The following is a 20306-nucleotide window of genomic DNA, read 5'->3' as shown; positions in this document are numbered from 1 at the left end:
ACCTCTCCTCATTTTAAGTTGATGATTTCACATAGTTCATTATGTGAATACATACTAAATGGAATGTACACAAGGACAATGGCAGGCATGAATATTTTTATGCTTCCTTATTCATGTACTCAGCAACATATAATTATTTTTCTACTCTTCATATATATATATATGTAGTATGACTGATGGTTAAACTTATACACTAGCCCTCTAGGACTGCAACACAAGATGCTGCAGCCTGTCTGGTTCAGAAAGCAAACACATTTTTTTTTCTCATAATGTGGAGTTCAAGATCAAGTACCACTCAGAGTTGGTTTCTCATGAGACAGTGTATGTGACTTAAGACAGTCATCTTCTTACTTTGTTCTTATACAGCCTTTTCTCAACACATCACTTCTGTTAGCTTTTCATTGTCTTAGAAAGACACTTGTATTAATAGACTAGGCACTATCCCTATTACCTTTATTTAACCTTAGGTACTTCTTTTAAAAAGTCACAGACACATTGCAGGTTGTCAACATATCAGCTTGTGTGTGTGTGTGTGTGTGTGTGTGTGTGTGTGTGTGTGAGAGAGAGAGAGAGAGAGAGAGAGAGAGAGAGAGAGAGAGAGAGAGAGCTATTCAATCCTTATTAGCTCCAGATGCAATATTTAGAGTGTTGAATAACAAAGGAAATTTTGTTATGAACATCAATAGAGTTGGACACAATGAGTAATGGAATTTGAAAAGCATATTTTAGGGGAAGGCTGACCATACTTTCTGCTTACTAAGGACAGGACCACTGAATTGACATAGAGGCATGCTACTGTTAGTCTTGTTGCTTGGAATTTGAAGTTGGTACACAAAATATGGTGTCTAAACAGGAAATTACATATGTGAGTATCCAAAATATAAAGGTGAAGGATGATTGATTGATTCTTATCACCTAAGCTTTCTTCTAGAATTCTGTTCCTGCACTTCTCATAGGCTTCTGATAAAAATCAATAAGAGAAAGCTGTGCATCGTGTGGGATGTGGTAGAAAAGGAGGAGTCAAAGCTGTCAGTGGAAGCTGTGAATTGGTGTGCAGTAACAACAGCAGTGGATTTGGGACTTCCTTCATTTTGGATCAGTTCCTGAGAGTCACTGGCATTAATGCTATCTATGTCAAAACACTGATTACAAGTTTCTTTAACACTCCCCTTCTTTCTACAACTACTTACGTGTTTTTAGCTGGAAATGGTGGCATGTATCTGAAATCCTGGCACTTAAGAGGCTAAGGCAGGAAGAGTTTGAGTTTGAGGTCAACAAAACACTATTTTCTTTTGTTAAAAATCATCAGTAGGAGGAGAGGCCCTTGGCCCTGTGAAGGTTCTGTGCCCCAGTGTAGGAGAATGCCAGGGCCAGGAAGTGGGAGAGGGTGGGATGGTGAGCAAGGGGAGGGGGAAGGGAACAGGGGATTGTTTTAGTTTTTGTTTTTTTCTTTTCTTTTCTTTTCTTTTCTTTTCTTTTTTTTTCTGGAGGGGAACCTGGGAAAGGAGATATTGTAAATAAAGAAAACATCTAATAAAAAAATAAAAATAAATTAAATAAGAGTAGATATTATTATAGTTTCTCCTTCCAAGTAACTGATTTTAACAGGCGACTTGTTTTAATCAAACACACCGTTCTATTACTCTTGATTTTAGGTAGGCAAGACCATTTCCACCTTTCATTTCTTGCAGATTTTATTTTCTTCTTCCAAAATTATTTTCAGATTCTCTAAAACATTACAGTAGAAGAAATTAGAAAAAAAAGGACACTTTCTCAAAATGGCCTATTGCTCAATTACTTTCTAGATTTCAAATTTATTGATTTAAGTTACATGGTAGGTAGTTAAATTATACATTAGATCAGGTTTGTTTTCTGTTATCTAAGGAAGCCACTGGACTAATGAATCAAGCTTGTCCTGCAATGTACTTTTAGCTACTATCATGGTTGGCTAGGGGCTCTCAGTAATGGACAAAGTTTTATAAGCCTGTGGAGTACTCTAGGGGTATGCACAAAAGCCATATCTGGACATGTAAAGTAGAAAATGGAAAGAATTTATGTATCTTGATAATTCCAATAAATGTTCTAACATTTACCTCAATTACCTTGGATCTGCAAGAAAATGTATTCATTTTGGATTAGTCTGAAAACTGCCTCAGTGTTTTATTCCAATTTACATGTCCAGATATGGCTTTGGGGTAATAATAATGGTGATGGCTTCCATTATGCACCAGGCACTATTAGGTGATTTTCATGTATTATTTCTAACCCCTATCCCAACTCCACAGCCAGGCATTGTTATTCCCATTTTACCCATAAGGAAACGAAATCCAGAGAGGTTATAGAATTTATGGAGAGCTTGAAATAGTAATTTTCTTTGAAGAAAATTGGCAAAGTGATGAAAGAAAGCAATACATGTTGTTAAGTCCTGGGAAATGAATAAATGCTAGCAACATTGTTTGTCATTTTGTAAAGTCAGAAAGTAAAGTCTAACATCTTTTTCCACCCTTACCGCTTCTCACTGGTTTTTGCTGGCTTCAGAGTGTTGCTGATGCTGGTTTCTGCTGTCTGTTTTTGTAACTATTCATAATTATTTCTACTTTTTAAAAACTTTCTTTAAAAGTTTAATTTCATTTTCCAATTATTCAAGTGACTACACTGAAACAAACAAAAAGATTAAAAATAAAAATAGGATATATATATGATATGTACGTATATATGTATGTATGTATGTATGTATGTATGTATGATGGCATATGTCAAGTATCAAGTCACAGTCCTCTTCTTAGGCAGTAGTTTGCACAGGCAAGCTATATTGGAATGCATTAGCTTGTTACAGTTTTTGACAGAGACATCCTGTGTTGCACAAATCCCTCGAATACTGATGGGACTGTGATTATAACCTGGAAAAAATAAAAGAAGAGCCTGAATACAAATTTCAGAAAACCAAAAAGTGTTTAATGTCTCATTGTTTGTATCGAGATTCTAAATCACATTCAAGTTGATGACTCTGATCTTCGTATCAATGCACAAATGGAACAGGAGATAAAAGCCAGAGAAGCTGTTTTTCTGAGTGAGACTCTGATTTTGTTCTCATGTTACCAGCAAGAGACCATTTGGGATATTTAAGCCTGAGGTTGAGTGCTTCCCATTTGTTCAAGCTCCTCAGTGTTTGAAATGGGTTTTCCCTTTAGGGAGCCCATCCATTTGGACAAGTGCTGCAGCAGATCAAAAGAGTGGGAGAGGTATTTTGTGCACAGATTGAATTTTTTTTTTGGCAAAATTACATAGCCTTTTAGCACAACATTGTCTATTCTCTACTGTTTGCCTTTCTATTTATTTATTTATTTATTTATTTGCTTACTTATTTATTTATTTTTATTGGTTGGAGCCTGCTTTCCAATAACTGTCAGGGTATTTTGTTTTTGTGTTTGTTCATTTTTGTATTTTTGTTGTTGTTGTTTTTCTGTGTGGCAAATGGCTGGCAGCCACCTGGAGAACACTGGAAATGAAAGCTGGCATTATGGGACTGGGTTTCTTAGCAAGTTGGTGCATTTTCTAGTTGTTTATTAAATGTCTACCAAATTGCTCATTATATTGAATTTATTATTCAACTGCTTTTTGTGTTTTTGACTATTTGAGAAATACAAATATGAATTAAGTGTTCTACTCTTTAAGCTTTAAAAATTATTTGCTTATTGTTATTTTATACATGTGAGTGTTTTGACTGCATGCACGTATGTGCACCAGGTGTGTGCTTTATGCTTGGGGATGTCTTAAGAAGGCACTGGATCCCTGAAATTGCAGTTGCAGATGTTTGTTAGCTGTCATGTGAGTGGTGTGGACCAATGCTGTGTCCTTTGCAAGAACAGCAAGTGCTTTTAACTGCTGAGCCATCTCGTCTGCATATCTTGTCAAAATAGTCTGTTAAAAATACTTGGAATTCTTAAAATAGTCATGTCTCTAGTTGGTGTCTTTCTTTTTTAACTACAAAAAAGACATTGGTATCTACTTCTTGGATGTATTTTTACCTTAAAATTGTTTAAGACAGGCACTCAACTCATTACCTTTTTAACTCCATAGAAGGGTTAATGCTGCAATAAAAGATATGAGAAAAAATTTATTTTTAAATGGTGATATGGAGCCATTTTACATGTTCTTTATTTTCAAGAGGCTTGAAGACAAATCCTTGGCTGTGTTCACCACTAATCCAATGCCAGCTAGTTAGAAAAAGCATAGAAAAAAATTCTCTGTGGGAAATGATCAAAAACTAAAACATGGAAGAAAAAGTGATACATCAGCTTTCCTTCACCATTCCCCTAGGAAAGATTTTGGCATGGTCTACTGAGTTCTCTCCTGCTCTCACTAGCAATTGTCACCAATCATGGATAATCATCTACTTCCAAAATGAAAATAAATTTGGCCAAGGTACAATTGGAGTGACTTCTTCTGCATCCCTGGGGACATTACTGGAAACTCACACATTCTTGTTTCCTATCTGCTGTCTTCTGATGCACTATGGTAGAATATTAGGACAATTGTTCAAATAATATATATATAAACAAATACATTTTCACCTTTGGTTCATTTGAGAAAAATCTCTGTCTCCAGGTTTAAGTAGTTTTTGCCATGAAGCAATTTTGACTAGAACACATGTCTCTCCATAAGTTCTGTCCAATTGTGTTTATATCTCCCTATAGCTTGCCCTTCATAGTACTTGACATACATTCATTGGATAACCATTTATCAATTTATCATTTATTTTCATTGGAAATGTGAGACATAAATTAAGAGATGGCATCTAGAGTAAAGGAATCTGATTTAAAAAAATGACCTCCTTCACATGATAGCTGAGTGAAGTAAGATAATTTATTCAATTCTCTGCAGCTTCATTTCTTTATTAAATGGGAGTACTATTATCACCCTAAAGGATGATATCTCTACAGTGTGTACTTGTGCGATTTGTTACAGCCTTGACACAATCCTGCTGTGGTTTGTATATGTTTGCTTTTGTAACTCCATCCCTTACCCCCTGTCTCCACTCCTTACTGCCTTAGTACAACTTTGTACACTGGAGCAATCCAGCAGGGATAGTGTGGGCTTAGTAGGGACCTCCTAGTAGCCTGCCACAGCAGTGTGAATATCTTTCTCCACCTGTGTTGCTTCTGCTAATGAAAGTTACAAATATCATTCTCTTCAAAGAATTGTTTTAATTGAGTTATTTCATGTTTATATGCTTAAAATAGTAAATGAAGCATTGTCCAAATCTCCATTATTATGAAATGGTAAATTTCATAATCATGCATCCTCTATGTAGTTTTCACATTTCCTTAAAGTATAGTGCCCTTACACAGACCATCTATTCATTTTCTTGTGTCTTTTTCTACATTATTTACAAAATCCTAAGTACACAACACCATGTCAATAAAGATAGGCACAACACTACATAAGAAATTACTAGAGCTAAGACACTAAATGTAACTCAAGTTTTACAGTCAACAAATAGTCACATTCCCATTTCTCCATATCCTAGCTTCTATGAGTGTCCTTCTGTCTTTATTATACTTCACTTAATTTCTAACCAGAAAACATCAAGTTTCATCCTTTAACTGATAAATAATAATCTACTATGTGTATATAGTATGTTTTGATTATGTATTCATCTATTGGTGTGCACTTAAGAAGCTTGCATACCTTGGTCATTAGGAATAATGCTAAGTAAGTATTGGAGTGTAACTATTTCTTCCACATTGAACTTCATTTCCATTGTCTATATGCCCACAAGTGTATATATGCCCTGAATTGCAGGGTAGTTCCAATTTTTTTATTTTACTTTTTCGAAAGTCCATAATATTTTCCTTTGGTAGTTATACCATTTCATGTTCCCAACCACAGTGTTTCTGATTTTCATTTTTTTAAAGTCAGCAACAAAAATTGTAGTATAGCTATCATATTAGTTGTGAGTTGCTATTCCATCTTGGTTTTGATTTGCAGTTCTTTATTGATTAATGGTAATGGTCCCCATCTGTCTAATTGAGGGACAAAGGGATGAATCAGAGAAAGATTTGACAGAATAGGATACGCTCAACTCTCATGAAAACAGCACAGGAGAGAGAAGCTATTAAAGAGGAACACAGGAGAGAGATCAGTCAGTTTCTTAAGTCAGGAGTCAGCACAGTGAGTGCAGTGCAGTTCAGTGGAGTTTGTTCCTGAGTTTATGCAGTTCAGTATAGGACAGCAGAGGCAGTTCAAGCCAGACAATAAGAAGGAGCAAGAATATTAGAACAAATTGCTAAAGTAGTTTGAGGACAAGCAGAACAATTCAGTGAGAAGCTGAGAGAAGCCAGATTGAATCAGTCAGCTTGGAGAAGAATTTTAGCCAGGATAGCTTAGTTGAACCAGATAGTCAGAGGTCAGAAGAACTAGAAATGGTGAGTTTATTTAGCAATAAGCTCTCAAGATGACAAACTGGCAAATAAAAGATAACTTTACAAAATTCTACTTAATTTGTAGTTTCTGTGTAGACTGGAAGCAAAGATAATATGATTAACATCATTCTTCTATATTATGGAAATATTTTTATTGTTTTACTTTTCAATTGCTCTGTATTTAGAGTTTTTCTATACTATTTTATAGATCAAAAACAAGCTGAAAAACACAAATATGTAATATACTTTCATTTTGAACAAAACCAAAAAGAATCATGTTTTAAATTGTAAGCCCCAAATCAGGTAACAGAGTTTTCAAATGTCTTCTGGAAACATGGAACTCACACCTAGCAGACACTTGAGGACCTTCTAGAATGTCTGTAGCAATTGTGTGTGCATGGCTAGTCCAGGTTTACTAACTTTCACATGAATACTTGCCATGGATAGACTTCTAGTGGCTTTGTCTAAGGTATATAAGAAACTCAGTGATTATCCAAGTCACTACCCCTAGAAAAATGACATCAAAGATCAAACTACGACTCCCCTTTAGACCTAGTTCTACTTAAGCTTTCTGTATCAGAGATTCAAGTAAAAAAATTCTTTAAGGTTATCTAAAACAATGCAAGCCTACATTGATTTTGTTGTTCATGTATACCAACAGAAATGAAACTCTTATGAAATTCCTTGTGATTCTAAATAATTGCTAGTTAAAAATAAAATATCAGCTTCCATATTTCTGGGCCAATTAGTCTAACTAGCAAACTAGCTTTCATGTGTTCAGGGAAAGAAAATTAAGAGTTTCATAAGTTACATCCCTACATTTCCACCAATTACTTTGTTGAACCAAATTTGTCACTATGGCCATGGGGCAATTATAATACACACTGCTTTGAGAAATCATCATAAACTTCTCTTAATGTTAAAATCATTTGCAAAAGTATGATTGCTGCATAGTCAAGTGATATATGATTACAAGTTCTAGCCCAAACATTATTCATGCTAGATATCCTAATAGGAACTTTGCAAAGGAGAATATTGACTAAAAAGAAAACAAAATATATTTTCATGTCAGAAATGGATTTTACACTTGTCCATAGTTAAGTGACAATGAATAATAAATAAGTAGACAGAAATAAAATTGCTTACTTGAATTTAAGAAATCCAATTATTTCTCAATGTGCTGACCTTTAGTTACAATTATGTTCCTTAAAGTCTCAGGGCATCAGGCCATCTGGTCTTGTCCAGTGAAAAGACAATGAAGTGAATGAAATTTGTCTTCACATGGAATTTCACATTTCTTGATCCTCGAATCTTTGCTCGTTCATTTATTTCCTTTACAAGTTGGAATAAGGCATGTTTTCATTTATATTCTTCCCTTTAAGGGTCACCCCAAGTCCCTGCAATCAGAGGATCTTGATTTAGTATTTGGCTTGTAATTTCATTGGTTATATTTTAGTATTTTTTTAAAACTTTATTTTTTTCAAAGTACTGGTTTTTGTTTATTTTCTAATATCTCCTCTCTTTCTAAATTGCTTTTGGCATAGATACATGTTTGCATTCTCTAAATTAAGATAATTTCGTATTTTTCCATGTATCTTCAGTTCATTAATTTTTGTCTCCTCACATTTTATCTTAACAAATAAATAAGCCTTTCCCTTCCTAACTGTACTTGATCTTCTTTGCTTATTTTCTTGCATAAACTATTTAAAAACACCTTGTTAGTCATATTGTATGCATTATAAGGGAAAATAGCTCCAAGCTAAATATGGTAATGCATGCCTGTGATTCTAGCACAAGGAAGGCTCTACTAAACAGGATAAACAGGAGCTCAAGTCCACCCTCATTTCTATGGCAAGTTTGAGGTCAGCCTAAGCTACATGAGACTGTCTGATAAACAACCAAAAAGTGTTTACAGGCACTTAGGTTTGAAGCAATCAGTGATAGCACATCAATACAGTGATTAAGCCTTTGTATTTTTAGGGAAGGCTAGTCTAACCTTACTACTGAGTTCCAGGCCAAGGAATAATACCACCTCAAAGAAGGTGGATAGCTTTCCTGAGAATGACACACAAAGTTGTCCTCTGCACACATGTGTATGTGTAGACTTGCATGCAAATACACAGGCATACATGTGAATATGCACACACATACATACAAATTAAGAAAGATAGAATTTATACATGACAATTTTTGCTTCATCTAAATAAAAAAGAAGGAAATCTATAAAATGTAACCACTGAAATGTGGTGTTTGAGAATATAATAGTATTCTTTAAAATAACATAAACAAGCTCATATTTCATTTATTTTCCCAATGACTTCATGGATATTGCCACTTCAATTGTTTCTAACATATGCTTGGTTTTTACTTTTGTAGAATAAATGTGTTAATAAAACCTAAATGAATGTGTGATTTGCTTTCTTTCCTGAATAACTTCTGATTTTTTTGCTACATTGTGCCTAATACTACTACTCTTCTGAGGTGTGTTCAAGAAAACATATCTCATTTTTGTTTCTTGTAAGTGATTGTTAGTTAATCATATGATGCATTATGAATTAATTTTTTAGATATTATCTCACTATAGGATCCTGGCTGGGTTCAAAATTATGACAATTCTTTTACCTCAAGGGATAAGATTGTTGTCATGAACAACCATGATCACCTGATGCATTCTTATATTCTTTTTTTTTGTAGTTGACAATATTATATTATTGCCTGTTACTACTTATTCTTTTTTATTGATTTAAGTTTTATTGCATTATGATGAGAAAAGATACATGATTTCAATTTAATTGAATTTGTTAATATTTAAAAACATATTTTAAGTAAATAGAATTACATCACATTCTTGTTTCCCTTTTGTAACCCAACTCCTCCCAGAGACCCCCTTCAATACCTGGAATACCTTTTTTTTTTTTTACTTTGTCATATCCTTTAAAATTTATAAAATGTTTTAACATTAAAAATGAGTTTTATAGGCCGGGCGGTGGTGGCGCATGCCTTTAATCCCAGCACCTGGGAGGCAGAGGCAGGCGGATTTCTGAGTTCGAGGCCAGCCTGGTCTACAGAGTGAGTTCCAGGACAGCCCAGGCTACACAGAGAAACCCTGTCTCCAAAAACCAAAAAAAAAAATGAGTTTTATAAAAATTGTTTGATATAAAACAACAATCAATTGAACAGTCTTATGTAGATGCTTGTCTACAGCACTCCGGAAAAACACATACATTTTTCTCAATATAAATTTTCAATAACTTGAAACATATTAACTGTATATTTTAAAGTAATACATCACTACTAGTATTTTTTTAAGTTTTATTGCATTATGATGAGAAAAGTTACATGATTTCAATTGATCTGAATTTGTTAACATTTAAAAACATATTTTAAGTAAATAGAATTAAATCACATTCTTGTTTCCCTTCAATACCTACAATATTGTTTTTTGCCATATTCTTTAAAATTTATAAAATATTATAACAATAAAAATGAGTATTATAAAAGTTGTTTGATATAAACAAACAATTTAACAGTCTTATGTAGATGCTTGTCTACTGCAATAATGAAAATACATGTTTTTCTCAATATAAATTTTAAATAACTCCAAACATGTTAACTGTATATTTCAAAATAATACATCACTACTAGTATTTTCTTAAATGAACATAAATATATAAAGTCTTTTTGTTTGTTTGTTTGTTTTGTATTTAGTAGAGCTTAAAATCTTGGCTCTTACTGTGGTACAAGCCCAAAATAAGAACAATTTTTAGACTTTGGATTTCATTGTAATGAGGCTGTACTTCATTGACCCTCACATCACCTAAGGGTTTTGACTCCATTGTATCTAAGCTGAGAGTTGACAGTTCTGCTGCACCAAGGAGTGAATTGTAGGCACAATTTTTGGATACCGATTTCCTGCTATGGTCAAAGCTATTTGACATGAGTGATTTTCTTCATTCTTAGACCACAGAGAACAGGTTACATTCATTTAAGAAATGATGTGTGTATTAAGATGGTCTATCCATGAAGTCAATCACCTACTGTTTCAGTGAACAATGGCTCTGCTTGGAGGGTGGCACAGACATTAGATGAGGATAAGGATCTGGTTCATTGACTGTGATGGTTTTGAAAAGCATTCATCTCAGAAAAAGATTAACTTATAAAGTCCTCTTCTTCAAATTTGATACAAAGCATTCAGTCTCACTCTTGGTTGTTCTCTTACATGCCACCTCTCAAGTTAATTGTTTATGTTTCTTTTGGCTGTATAAATACTTTTGAAATATGTAAGCTTTTCTGAAAACCATAGTATAGTTTAAAAACATCAAATAAACCATCCCATTAATATAGAGCCTGAGATAGGAGAGGCAAGAATTCAAGACCATTATGTTGTACACAGGAAGACACTCTCACGTACAAACAAGCTGAAAGCATATATGGATTGTACAATATTGGACCTATTTCTTTAATTATCAAATTAGAGAGACCACTGGATGACAATCAACAAATTTCTAATTCCTCATATTTTTGGATTTCAATTGATTAGGATATGTTGGTAATATTAATTTTCATATATTAAGATATTAAGAAAAAGTAATGCTACTTCCTGTTGTTTTTGTTGTAAGAGGTGGAATTAGGTTTGTATGGGTTTGTTAAAAGATTACTTTCTTGCTTCTTCTAGAGTGTAGTTTTGCTCTTTAAGTTGATGTTTTCTATCTATTATCCTTTGTGGGCTGGATTTGTGGAAAGATACTATGTAAATTTTGTTTTGTCATGGAATATCTTGTTTTCTCCATCTATGGTAATTGAGAGTTTTGCTGGGTATAATAGCCTGGGCTGGCATTTGTGTTCTTGTAGGGTCTGTATGATATCTGCCTAGGATCTTCTAGCTTTCATAGTCTCTGGTGAGAAGTCTGGTGTAATTCTGATAGGCCTGCCTTTATATGTTACTTGACCTTTTTCCCTTACTGCTTTTAAAATTCTTTCTTATTTAGTGCATTTGGTGTTTTGGTTATTATGTGATAGGAAGAGTTTCTTTTCTGGTCCAGTCTATTTGGAGTTCTGTAGGCTTCTTGTATGTTCATGGGCATCACTTTTTTAGGTTAGGGAAGTTTTCTTCTGTAATTTTGTTGAAGATATTTAATGGACCTTTAAATTGAGAGTCTTTACTCTCTTCTATACCTAGGATCCTTAGGTTTGGTCTTCTCATTGAGTCCTGGATTTCCTGGATGTTTTGGGTTAGGAGCTTTTTGCTTGTGTTTTCTTTGACTGTTATGTTATTGTTTTTTATGGAGTCTTCTGCCCCTGAGATTCTCTCTTCTATCTCTTGTATTTTGTTGGTGATGCTTGCATTTATGACTCCTGATCTCTTTCCTAGGTTTTCTACCTCCAGGGTTGTCTCCCTTTGTGATTTCTTTATTGTTTCTATTTCTATTTTTAGATCCTGGATGGTTTTGTTCATTTCCTTCACCTGTTTGAATGTGTGTTCCTTTAGTTCTTTAAGGAATTTTTGTGTTTCCTCTTTAAGAGATTCTCACTGTTTACCTGTGTTCTCCTGTATTTCTTTGAGGGAGTTATTTATGTCCTTCTTAAGGTCTTGTATCATCATCATGAATGGTAATCTTAGATCTGAATCTTGTTTTTCTGGTGTTATGATGTGTCCAGGAATTGCTGTGGTTGGAGAATTGGGTTCTGATGATGCTAAGGAACCTTGGTTTGTGTTTCTTATATTCTTATGCTTGCCCCACATCATCTTGTTATCTCTAGTGCTACCTGCCCTGGCTAAATCTGACTGAGGTCTGTCCTTCCTGTGATCCTGGTTGTGTCAGAACTCCTCGGAGTCAAGCTGTCTCTGTGATCCTATGATTCTGTGATCCTATGTTCCTGGGCTTGTTAGAGTGTATGGGAGTGGAGCTTCCTCTGAGTGTTTTGGGACTGCCCAGACAGATTGGAAGGAACCAGTGCCACTGGGCTTGTGGAGTTCCTGTGTTCCTGGATCCCACTGGTCCCAGTTACTCCCAGTGTTGGGAAAGATGTTGTGTCCTCCTCACCTTTGATCCTCTGATGATATATTCTTATGTTCATCCATATGATTATATACCTAACCATATGTTAACTAAGGTTTCAAAATTTACAAATACAACAATTCAGTAGCACAGAGTTATATAGGTGAGTAGTATTTATTAATTTCTTAATATATGTTTGTTACAAATTTAATTTATTTAACAATAGCAAGCATTCATTAAAAGTTTACTGTAGGTGGGTTGTTTTAACTCTAAATTTGTTTCAATCTAACCACCACACCCTAACCATAACACCGCAAATAATTAGTTCAAGACTCTGCTGATAGACATTTAGAGAGATACAGATCTGACCCAGTTACTCAGACCTGGGCAGTAGTCTTTCCTTTTTGACCTATTCTGGACTGTAGATACTTCAAATCTAGAGTTCCTTACTGAGGAGTAAGACTCACTACTATTTTATTAGCATTTAGGGCAGCTGCTTGCTGTATGTCACAATGTTCCATTGGAACATGCAAAGGGGATGCTACCCTGGTGAAGTGTCTAAGAGATATAACTCACAACCAATCCTAATATCTATGTAGGTGAAACAGTGGTATCTAAGGTTTATAAAAGAACAGCAAGCTAGATTAGTCAACATGCCATTCTTAATCTAATATATGTCTTATTTCAAATGGAAATTATCACCTTATGTAATACTTAGAAGGCTACCTTGTTGAAAGCAACAGCAAGTATGTACCTAACATATGCTAGAAGAGAAGTGCACAAAAAGGGTTCTTTTGTCCAATCAAAACCCATGCTGCTCCAGGAGAGTAAAAGACAAAGCCCACTAAATGGATAAAACATAACATGGACTATCTTCACCATTATCAAGGCCATTAAGGAGATGTAAAAAGCACAAAATCTAACCACATTCATAAATAGTAAAGTAGCCTTTGAGAAGGCCAATGGAATGTAGTCTCATGAGTAATTTGATGCTTGCTCATTTAATTTGATTGGAAGGAGAAATTGGCAAACATAAAACATTAATCACCATCTAAGAATGACTTATGTCAGAGGCGAGGAAAGTTATTCAATTTTGGTTTTGTTCTGATACTTGCTTCCTTCTTGATCATTAAGAGGGAATGGGTCCACATGTCTTGCAGATGTCGATAGTAGTTAATCCTGATATGGAAACCCTATATTTTGCTCATACAGCTTAAATCCATGGACATTCTTATTTATGTGTTGGCACATCTAGAATTTGTGATAAAGCTCTTTGGGAACCACTCCTTTGGGTCAAATAGTCTTATCTAAGAGCAATGTCAGATGCCCGAGTAATTATTCTCTCACAGATTGTATATGAATGGGCTTTTAGTAAAAGTTTTTTCTTTTATTAAAAGGATTGGAGAATACTCAATAGCTTGTAAAATAAAAGGCTGAAACTGTGTATGATTACTAGTCATTGGAATGGGATTTGAGTCATATCTGTGACCTTTGAAGGTACTGCAACATCTTTGGTTTCATGAAAGGCCATTAATGAAAATGACATAAACTTGGCTCAAGGAGACTTAAACCTGACAAGGTCATAGCATAGCAGGAGGCTTTCAATAATGAACAAAGGCATACCTATCTGTGTTTCATATTGCTAGGCTTTCTCCTAGAAGATTCATAGCAAATATTCTGTCAATCACCTGGACAGAGTAAAATCCTTTAGGAAAAGCCACTTGTTCTAGAGCTTTTTGAAAATTATAAATATCCTCTCTGATTCTGGGCAAGACCAATTGTCTGTTTACAAATCATCTGCTCTTATCCATTGGTATTATACCCCAGTTTGCAAATAAAGTCTGTCTTCCAGTATACCATGTATCTCCTCTGAAACCTTTTGATGACTATAACAAGGACTGGGGAGGCAAGGGAATTCTAGACTGGGACCTTTGTGACAACACTGATATTCAAAAATTTCCTTACTGACATAAGTTACCATACACACTGTATCCCAGTGGAGGGACTGACTTTCCACCAAAAGCAACTGAGATGTTGTTCATACTTATTGAGAACACACAACTTTGGTAGATAGCTCAACTTTTGATCAATCTATGAGTGTCAGCACTTTTAGAAGCAAAAGAAAAAACTAAAAGTAAAATCAATTCAATGTATTTAAGGGACTAAGAATTCTATCTATGTATTGATACCTATGTAGTAATAACATGTGGGAATACCAATTTTATTTATGTATTGATTTCTCTGTATCAATAACATGCAAGTAGTTATTGATATGATACATGTGTGAGTTCAGAACACTGAACTCAAAATCAAGAAACATAGTGAAAAAAAGAACTCATGCAGTAAGTCACTAGTTTCATTGAAAACAGTTATCAGAGATTATCCAACTGCTATTGTTAATCAGAGAAATAATTTGAAGAGAGCATTATTAAATAAAGCTATCATTTAAAAAAGAATTGTTTGGCCATAATAATCAAAATAACTGATTCCAAAAACATATTTTTTTTTTTTTTGAGGCAGGCTTTCTCTGTGTAGTCCAGGCTGCCGCTGGTCATGATCTCAGAAATCCACTTGCCTCTGCCTCCCAACTGCTGGGATTAAAAGCATGTGCCACCACTGCCCAGCTTGGAAGCATGTTTTTAAGCCCTATGAAATGAATCTTACCTCTTAAAACATGTGGAAAAAATATGAACCTAATGTTTGCATTCTCTGGTTTCTCCAGATGCTACTTGGAGTAGACATGCTGTTTTGAGAATTTCCTCTTATAATCTTCTGTAGAGGTTCCTTTTACTCTGATGTTTGTTGTTTTCAAAGAAGAGGTTCTAAAATACACCTAGTAGTCAAATTGACTTGTTGGGTAGATGGCAACATATAATTTATTTGATGCATCTGGTGCTTTGTATATTTAAAAAACTTGCTCTGAAAAATCTTCAAAATGAATTTTAATCAGTTTTAAGTTACAGCAATGTTCATCACTCTATGTAGTTTTATGGATCTTTTGAAAGGCAGTATTCTCTAAGAACCATGTATCAAACATGTAAGCATGTTTTTTAAGCATTCGTTTTCCTAAAAGTTGTTCGGTATAGCAGGAAACCAATAGTAATTGAGCTAAGAGTGTCAAATTTGAGCTTCCCAACTTCACTTATTCTAGAGCTAGTGATTTCTCACCCAAGAGTGAAGTCTGACTCCTACATTATTATTATATATTATCCAAGAGACAAATATTTGAAAGCAATATCTTGTATGCTTGTGGCTACTAAACCAGAATCCAAATCAAAGGAAGTATTTATTAGTGTGTCAGACTGATGCTCAGTGGAAAATTACTCACCATGGTAAACTCTGTGTTCCATTAAAAAAAAAACACTGGGCAGTTTTTACTTCTCATGAAACCAAATTTACTCTATGTTGAAAATCAATGAGAAAACTATTGCTGCTTCCAAATAATAGTTAGCAAGTGGAATATTATAATAATACATGCCGAGGTCCAGCCTCAGTTTGAAAGAGGGTCCCAAGGAAGGGGTTAATGAGAGAGTGAAATAATGACTTGCTGTCAGTGATGGATGCAAGCTGGCAGCTGTCTAATCTGCTCAAGAGAGCTCTCTCTTGCAGACTAAAGTCCAGTCTTTTATTTACTATGATTGGATAAGCTACTGCCTTAGAAATTGCATAACAGTTTAATCATTTACTCCAGGTTCCCTTTTGAGCATTGTGTGCATCAGCATTTTATGATCATAGCACCTCCACTCTTAGAAACAGAAACTGAAATATAGAGCACATTTGAGGCAAATGAGCCAGACAGCAAGTACATTCTTTTTAACATAGCAAGTCCTATGTGGTTCACTGGCCACAGTGTTTGTGGTTGCCGAGTCTATACATAGAGGCTATTTTTATGTGAGAATGTTAGCTTTAAATATAATACTTTTTATTATTTTGCAATTTAGTGAGCTTTTGTTTATGTTTATGCAAGGAACACTGAAGCTCATTTTTTTTTTTTTTTGATTTTTTGAGACAGGGTTTCTCTGTGTACCCCTGGCTGTCCTGGAACTCACTCTGTAGACCAGGTTGGCCTCAAACTCAGAAATCTGCCTGCCTTTGCCTCCCAAGTGCTAGGACTAAAGGCATGCACCACCACTGCCTGGCTCAACTGAAGCTCATTTTTATTATTATTAGCTATCTCAATATATTCTTTTAATCTTTGGATTTTTTCTTTTTTTATGTCAGTAAATCTGAGGCTTTTTATTGGAAAGTATCATTAAGCCACCATCTTTTTTCTTGATACCAGATTTCTGTCAGTCTTCATCCTCTATTTGTATCACACATGCATATAACTACCTACTTTAGGGAGCAGAGTATCTGGATCAAATTTAGTTGTTTATGACTTTAATGATTTTTTTTAACCATTTTACCATCTATCTGAACCTTGTTTCTTAACCATTCCTTTCCTCTTTTGTGATCCAGGTTTTTTCCTCTATTGGCCAAATCATGTCACCTTCTTTAATATCTTTCTGACTAAACTGACTCATTAGTACAATTCTTTCAGGTCTTGGAAGCCCCTCATAGAATTCATATTTCATCTTTATATTTTGCATAGTTGAGAAATCTTGCAAAGAACAGTTCTTAAACTTATTTCTGTATTCTTGAACTTTTGTTGAAATCATGTTTTTAGACTTCTTTCCCACAGCCTTGAGAGTTGTCCTGAAGGTTACATACAGTACTCCCATATTTCTGACAGTCACCAGACACATTCTCAGTTCCTGGAATCATGCTGTTTCTGATTATCATGAAATCATTAACCTTGGCCAGGAGAAAATTCCCCAGAAGAAGAACAAATAGTAAAAAGTAAAATATGTACATTATTTTGCAAACAAGCTTTATGCTTTCAGCAACCTTCAGCACTTGAGGAGATCCTGTTGGGTATATTCTAGGGGCAGGAACAATTTCACATTGTCCCTTCCATGATCATGTTGGACCCAACAAATACACTTAAAATATTTATGTATCAAAATCTAAAGTGCTTTATAAAAAGAAGCACAGTTAAAATATCCCAAACTACACTTTCTGAGTGGTAATAGTCTCAAAGGGACAGACACATTACAGTAGTTTTTAAATCAATAAGCTAAAATATCCACCATGTAGAATGTCTAGAAGTACTGATTTGTACACCTATATATTGAGTTTCCCAAGGAGGATGCTCATGTGGCCTCTGAGAACTGGTGCACTTCAGTACCTACTATGGCCCTGCCAGGTTCTGGCCTATGTACTGTCCCTGGTGTACCTGTTTATCAGAGGATTGCCTTACACTGTAATGTCAGAGACCCTGAATGTTCTGGTGACTCATTCCCAGCAGTAGGGTAAAATGTTTTATATTCTTCCTTTTAGTATGTATGCTCCATTATAGAGCTGGGACAGGATCATGAATCTGGAGTGAGTACTTTCAAACCCTGTAGAAACCACTCTTATGATAATACTAAACCAGGTAAAGATACAACAAAAACAAAACCATAAATCAATTTATTCCTAATAAACATATGTGCAAAAATCTGTGATAACATAATTACAATCCAAATATAAGTATAATAGACTCCAGAATTACAACTTAAACTTTACAGAAATTACCACCAAGTTGAGAAAAGAGACAGAATACAAACTCAGCTTACAAAAATCAAAAACTTTTCTTTAAAAAAAAAACATACTGAAAAAAAATCACAGACACACTTATTTACATCCTCAAAGAAAAGGAAATTCCCAAGAGGCACCCTAAACAAAGAAGCAAGAGATCTCCACAGTGATGTCTTTAAATCTCCAATGAAAGAAATTGATAAAGACACCAGAAGTTAGAAAGCCCTCCCATCTTTATGACTTGGTAGAATTAATATAGTGAAAATAATCATTCTGCCAAAATCAATGTACATGTGAATATGAAGTACAATCAAAGTCTCAGAGCCTTCTTTACAAACAAACTTCGAATGAGATGTTTTCTATCACCACAAGCTCCCTCTCCCCACTGTAGGGCATTTCATCTAATGTGCCCTCCTTTGAGTCCCTAAGCATCTCTTACCTCCCAGGTCTCTGGTACACTTTAGAGGATCACCCCACCTCCTACCTCCTCGGGTTGCCTGTTTCCATTCTTTCTGCTGGCCTTCAGGGCTTTATTCCTGTCCCCTCCGCAAATACCTGACCATGTTCCCATTTTCCCCTCAAGGATCGCTCTCCCAGCCAGGTCCTTCCCTCCTTCTCCCTCCCATGAGTGTATTTTTTCGTCCCTCCCAAAGTGGGATTGAGGCATCCTCACTTGGGCCCTTCAGACTGTTAACCATCTTGAGTTCTGCGGATCGTGTTCTGTGTATTCTGTACTTTTTTTTTTGATTAATATCCAGTTATTAGTGAGTATATACCATACATGTCTTTTTGGGTCTGAGTTACATCATTTCTAGTTCCATCCATTTTCCTGCAAAACTCATTATGTCCTCATGCTTAATAGCTGAGTAGTATTCCATCGTGTAAATGAGTATCATTTTCTGTATCCATTCTTTTGTTGTGGGACATCTGGATTGTTTCCAGCTTCTGGCTATTCCAACTAAGGCCACTATGAATATAGTGGAACACATGCCCCTGTGGAATGGTGAGGCATCTTTTGGGTATATGACCAAGAGTGGTGTAGCTGGGTCTTCAGGTAGGATCCTCCAGATCGATTTCCAGAGTGGTTATTCCAGTTTGCAATCCCACCAGGAGGAATGTTCCTCTTTCTTCACATCCTTGCCAACATGTGGTGTCACCTGAGTTTTTGATCTTAGCCATTCTGATTGGTGTAAGGTGGAATCTTAAGGTTGTTTTGATTTGCATTTTCCTAATGAGTAAGGACTTTGAACATTTATTTAAGAACTTCTCAGCCATTAGAGATTCCTCAGTTGTGAATTCTCTGTTTAGTTCTATACTCCATTTTTGATTGGGTTGTTTGGTGTTTTGGAGGTTAGCTTCTTGAGTTCTTTATATATTTGGGATATTAGTCCTCTATCAGATATGTGGTTAGTGAAGTTTTTTTTCCCAATCTGTGGTCCTTGATTGTGACCCTCCTGCCTGAGGGATGATTCTTCAGACCTCGCCTTACCACAGACAACTACACCTCTCTGCCCACCTCCTGCTAATTGCCATGCCTCTCTCCAAGTTCAAGTTACACTGGAAGTCCCACCTCCAGAGACTGAAGGAGAAGTCGCTGATTGGGCCAAGATGCTGACGAACTTGGGGGAGGGGTTTTGCCTTACCTATGCTACCTGGTTTCGCTTGTAACAAAAGAGTATTGAATGAAAGATGGCTGACTGATACACATCTGTGTTTGGCTAATTTTTTACGAACCTTCCACATGGTTCTGGTACCTAAAAATGGCTTTCCAGGTCCCTGACTCCATTCCAGAAAACTCATTCGTATTTGTGGCTGCTGGCTGGCTACACTTGATCCATGTGGACTTGAGCTTTGTGCAAGGTGATCAATATGAATCGATTTTCATTTTTCTATATACATACTGGCAGTTAGACCAGCACCATTTGTTGAAGATGCTTTCTTTTTCCATTATATATTTTTGGCATCTTCATCAAAGATCAAGTGTTTGTAAGTGTATGGTTTTATTTCTGGGTCTTTCTTTTGCTATGTTAATTCTACCAATCCTTGAACATGGGAGATCTCTCCTTTTTTCTGGCTTCTTCTTCAATTTCTTCTTGAGAGACTTGAAGTTCTTGTCATACAAATTTTTTACATGTTTGGTTAGAGTTACCTCAAGTGATTTTATATTATTTGTGACTATTGTGAAGGGTGTTGTTTCCATAGTTTCTTTCTCAGCCAATTTATCATTTGTATAAAGGAAGGCTACTGATTTTTTTGAGTTAAT

The sequence above is a fragment of the Mastomys coucha genome, unplaced genomic scaffold (genome assembly GCF_008632895.1).
Source record: "Mastomys coucha isolate ucsf_1 unplaced genomic scaffold, UCSF_Mcou_1 pScaffold12, whole genome shotgun sequence".
Classification (NCBI taxonomy): domain Eukaryota; kingdom Metazoa; phylum Chordata; class Mammalia; order Rodentia; family Muridae; genus Mastomys; species Mastomys coucha.
The sequence above is the reverse complement of the archived record's forward strand: the minus strand, read 5'-3'. Positions refer to the sequence as shown.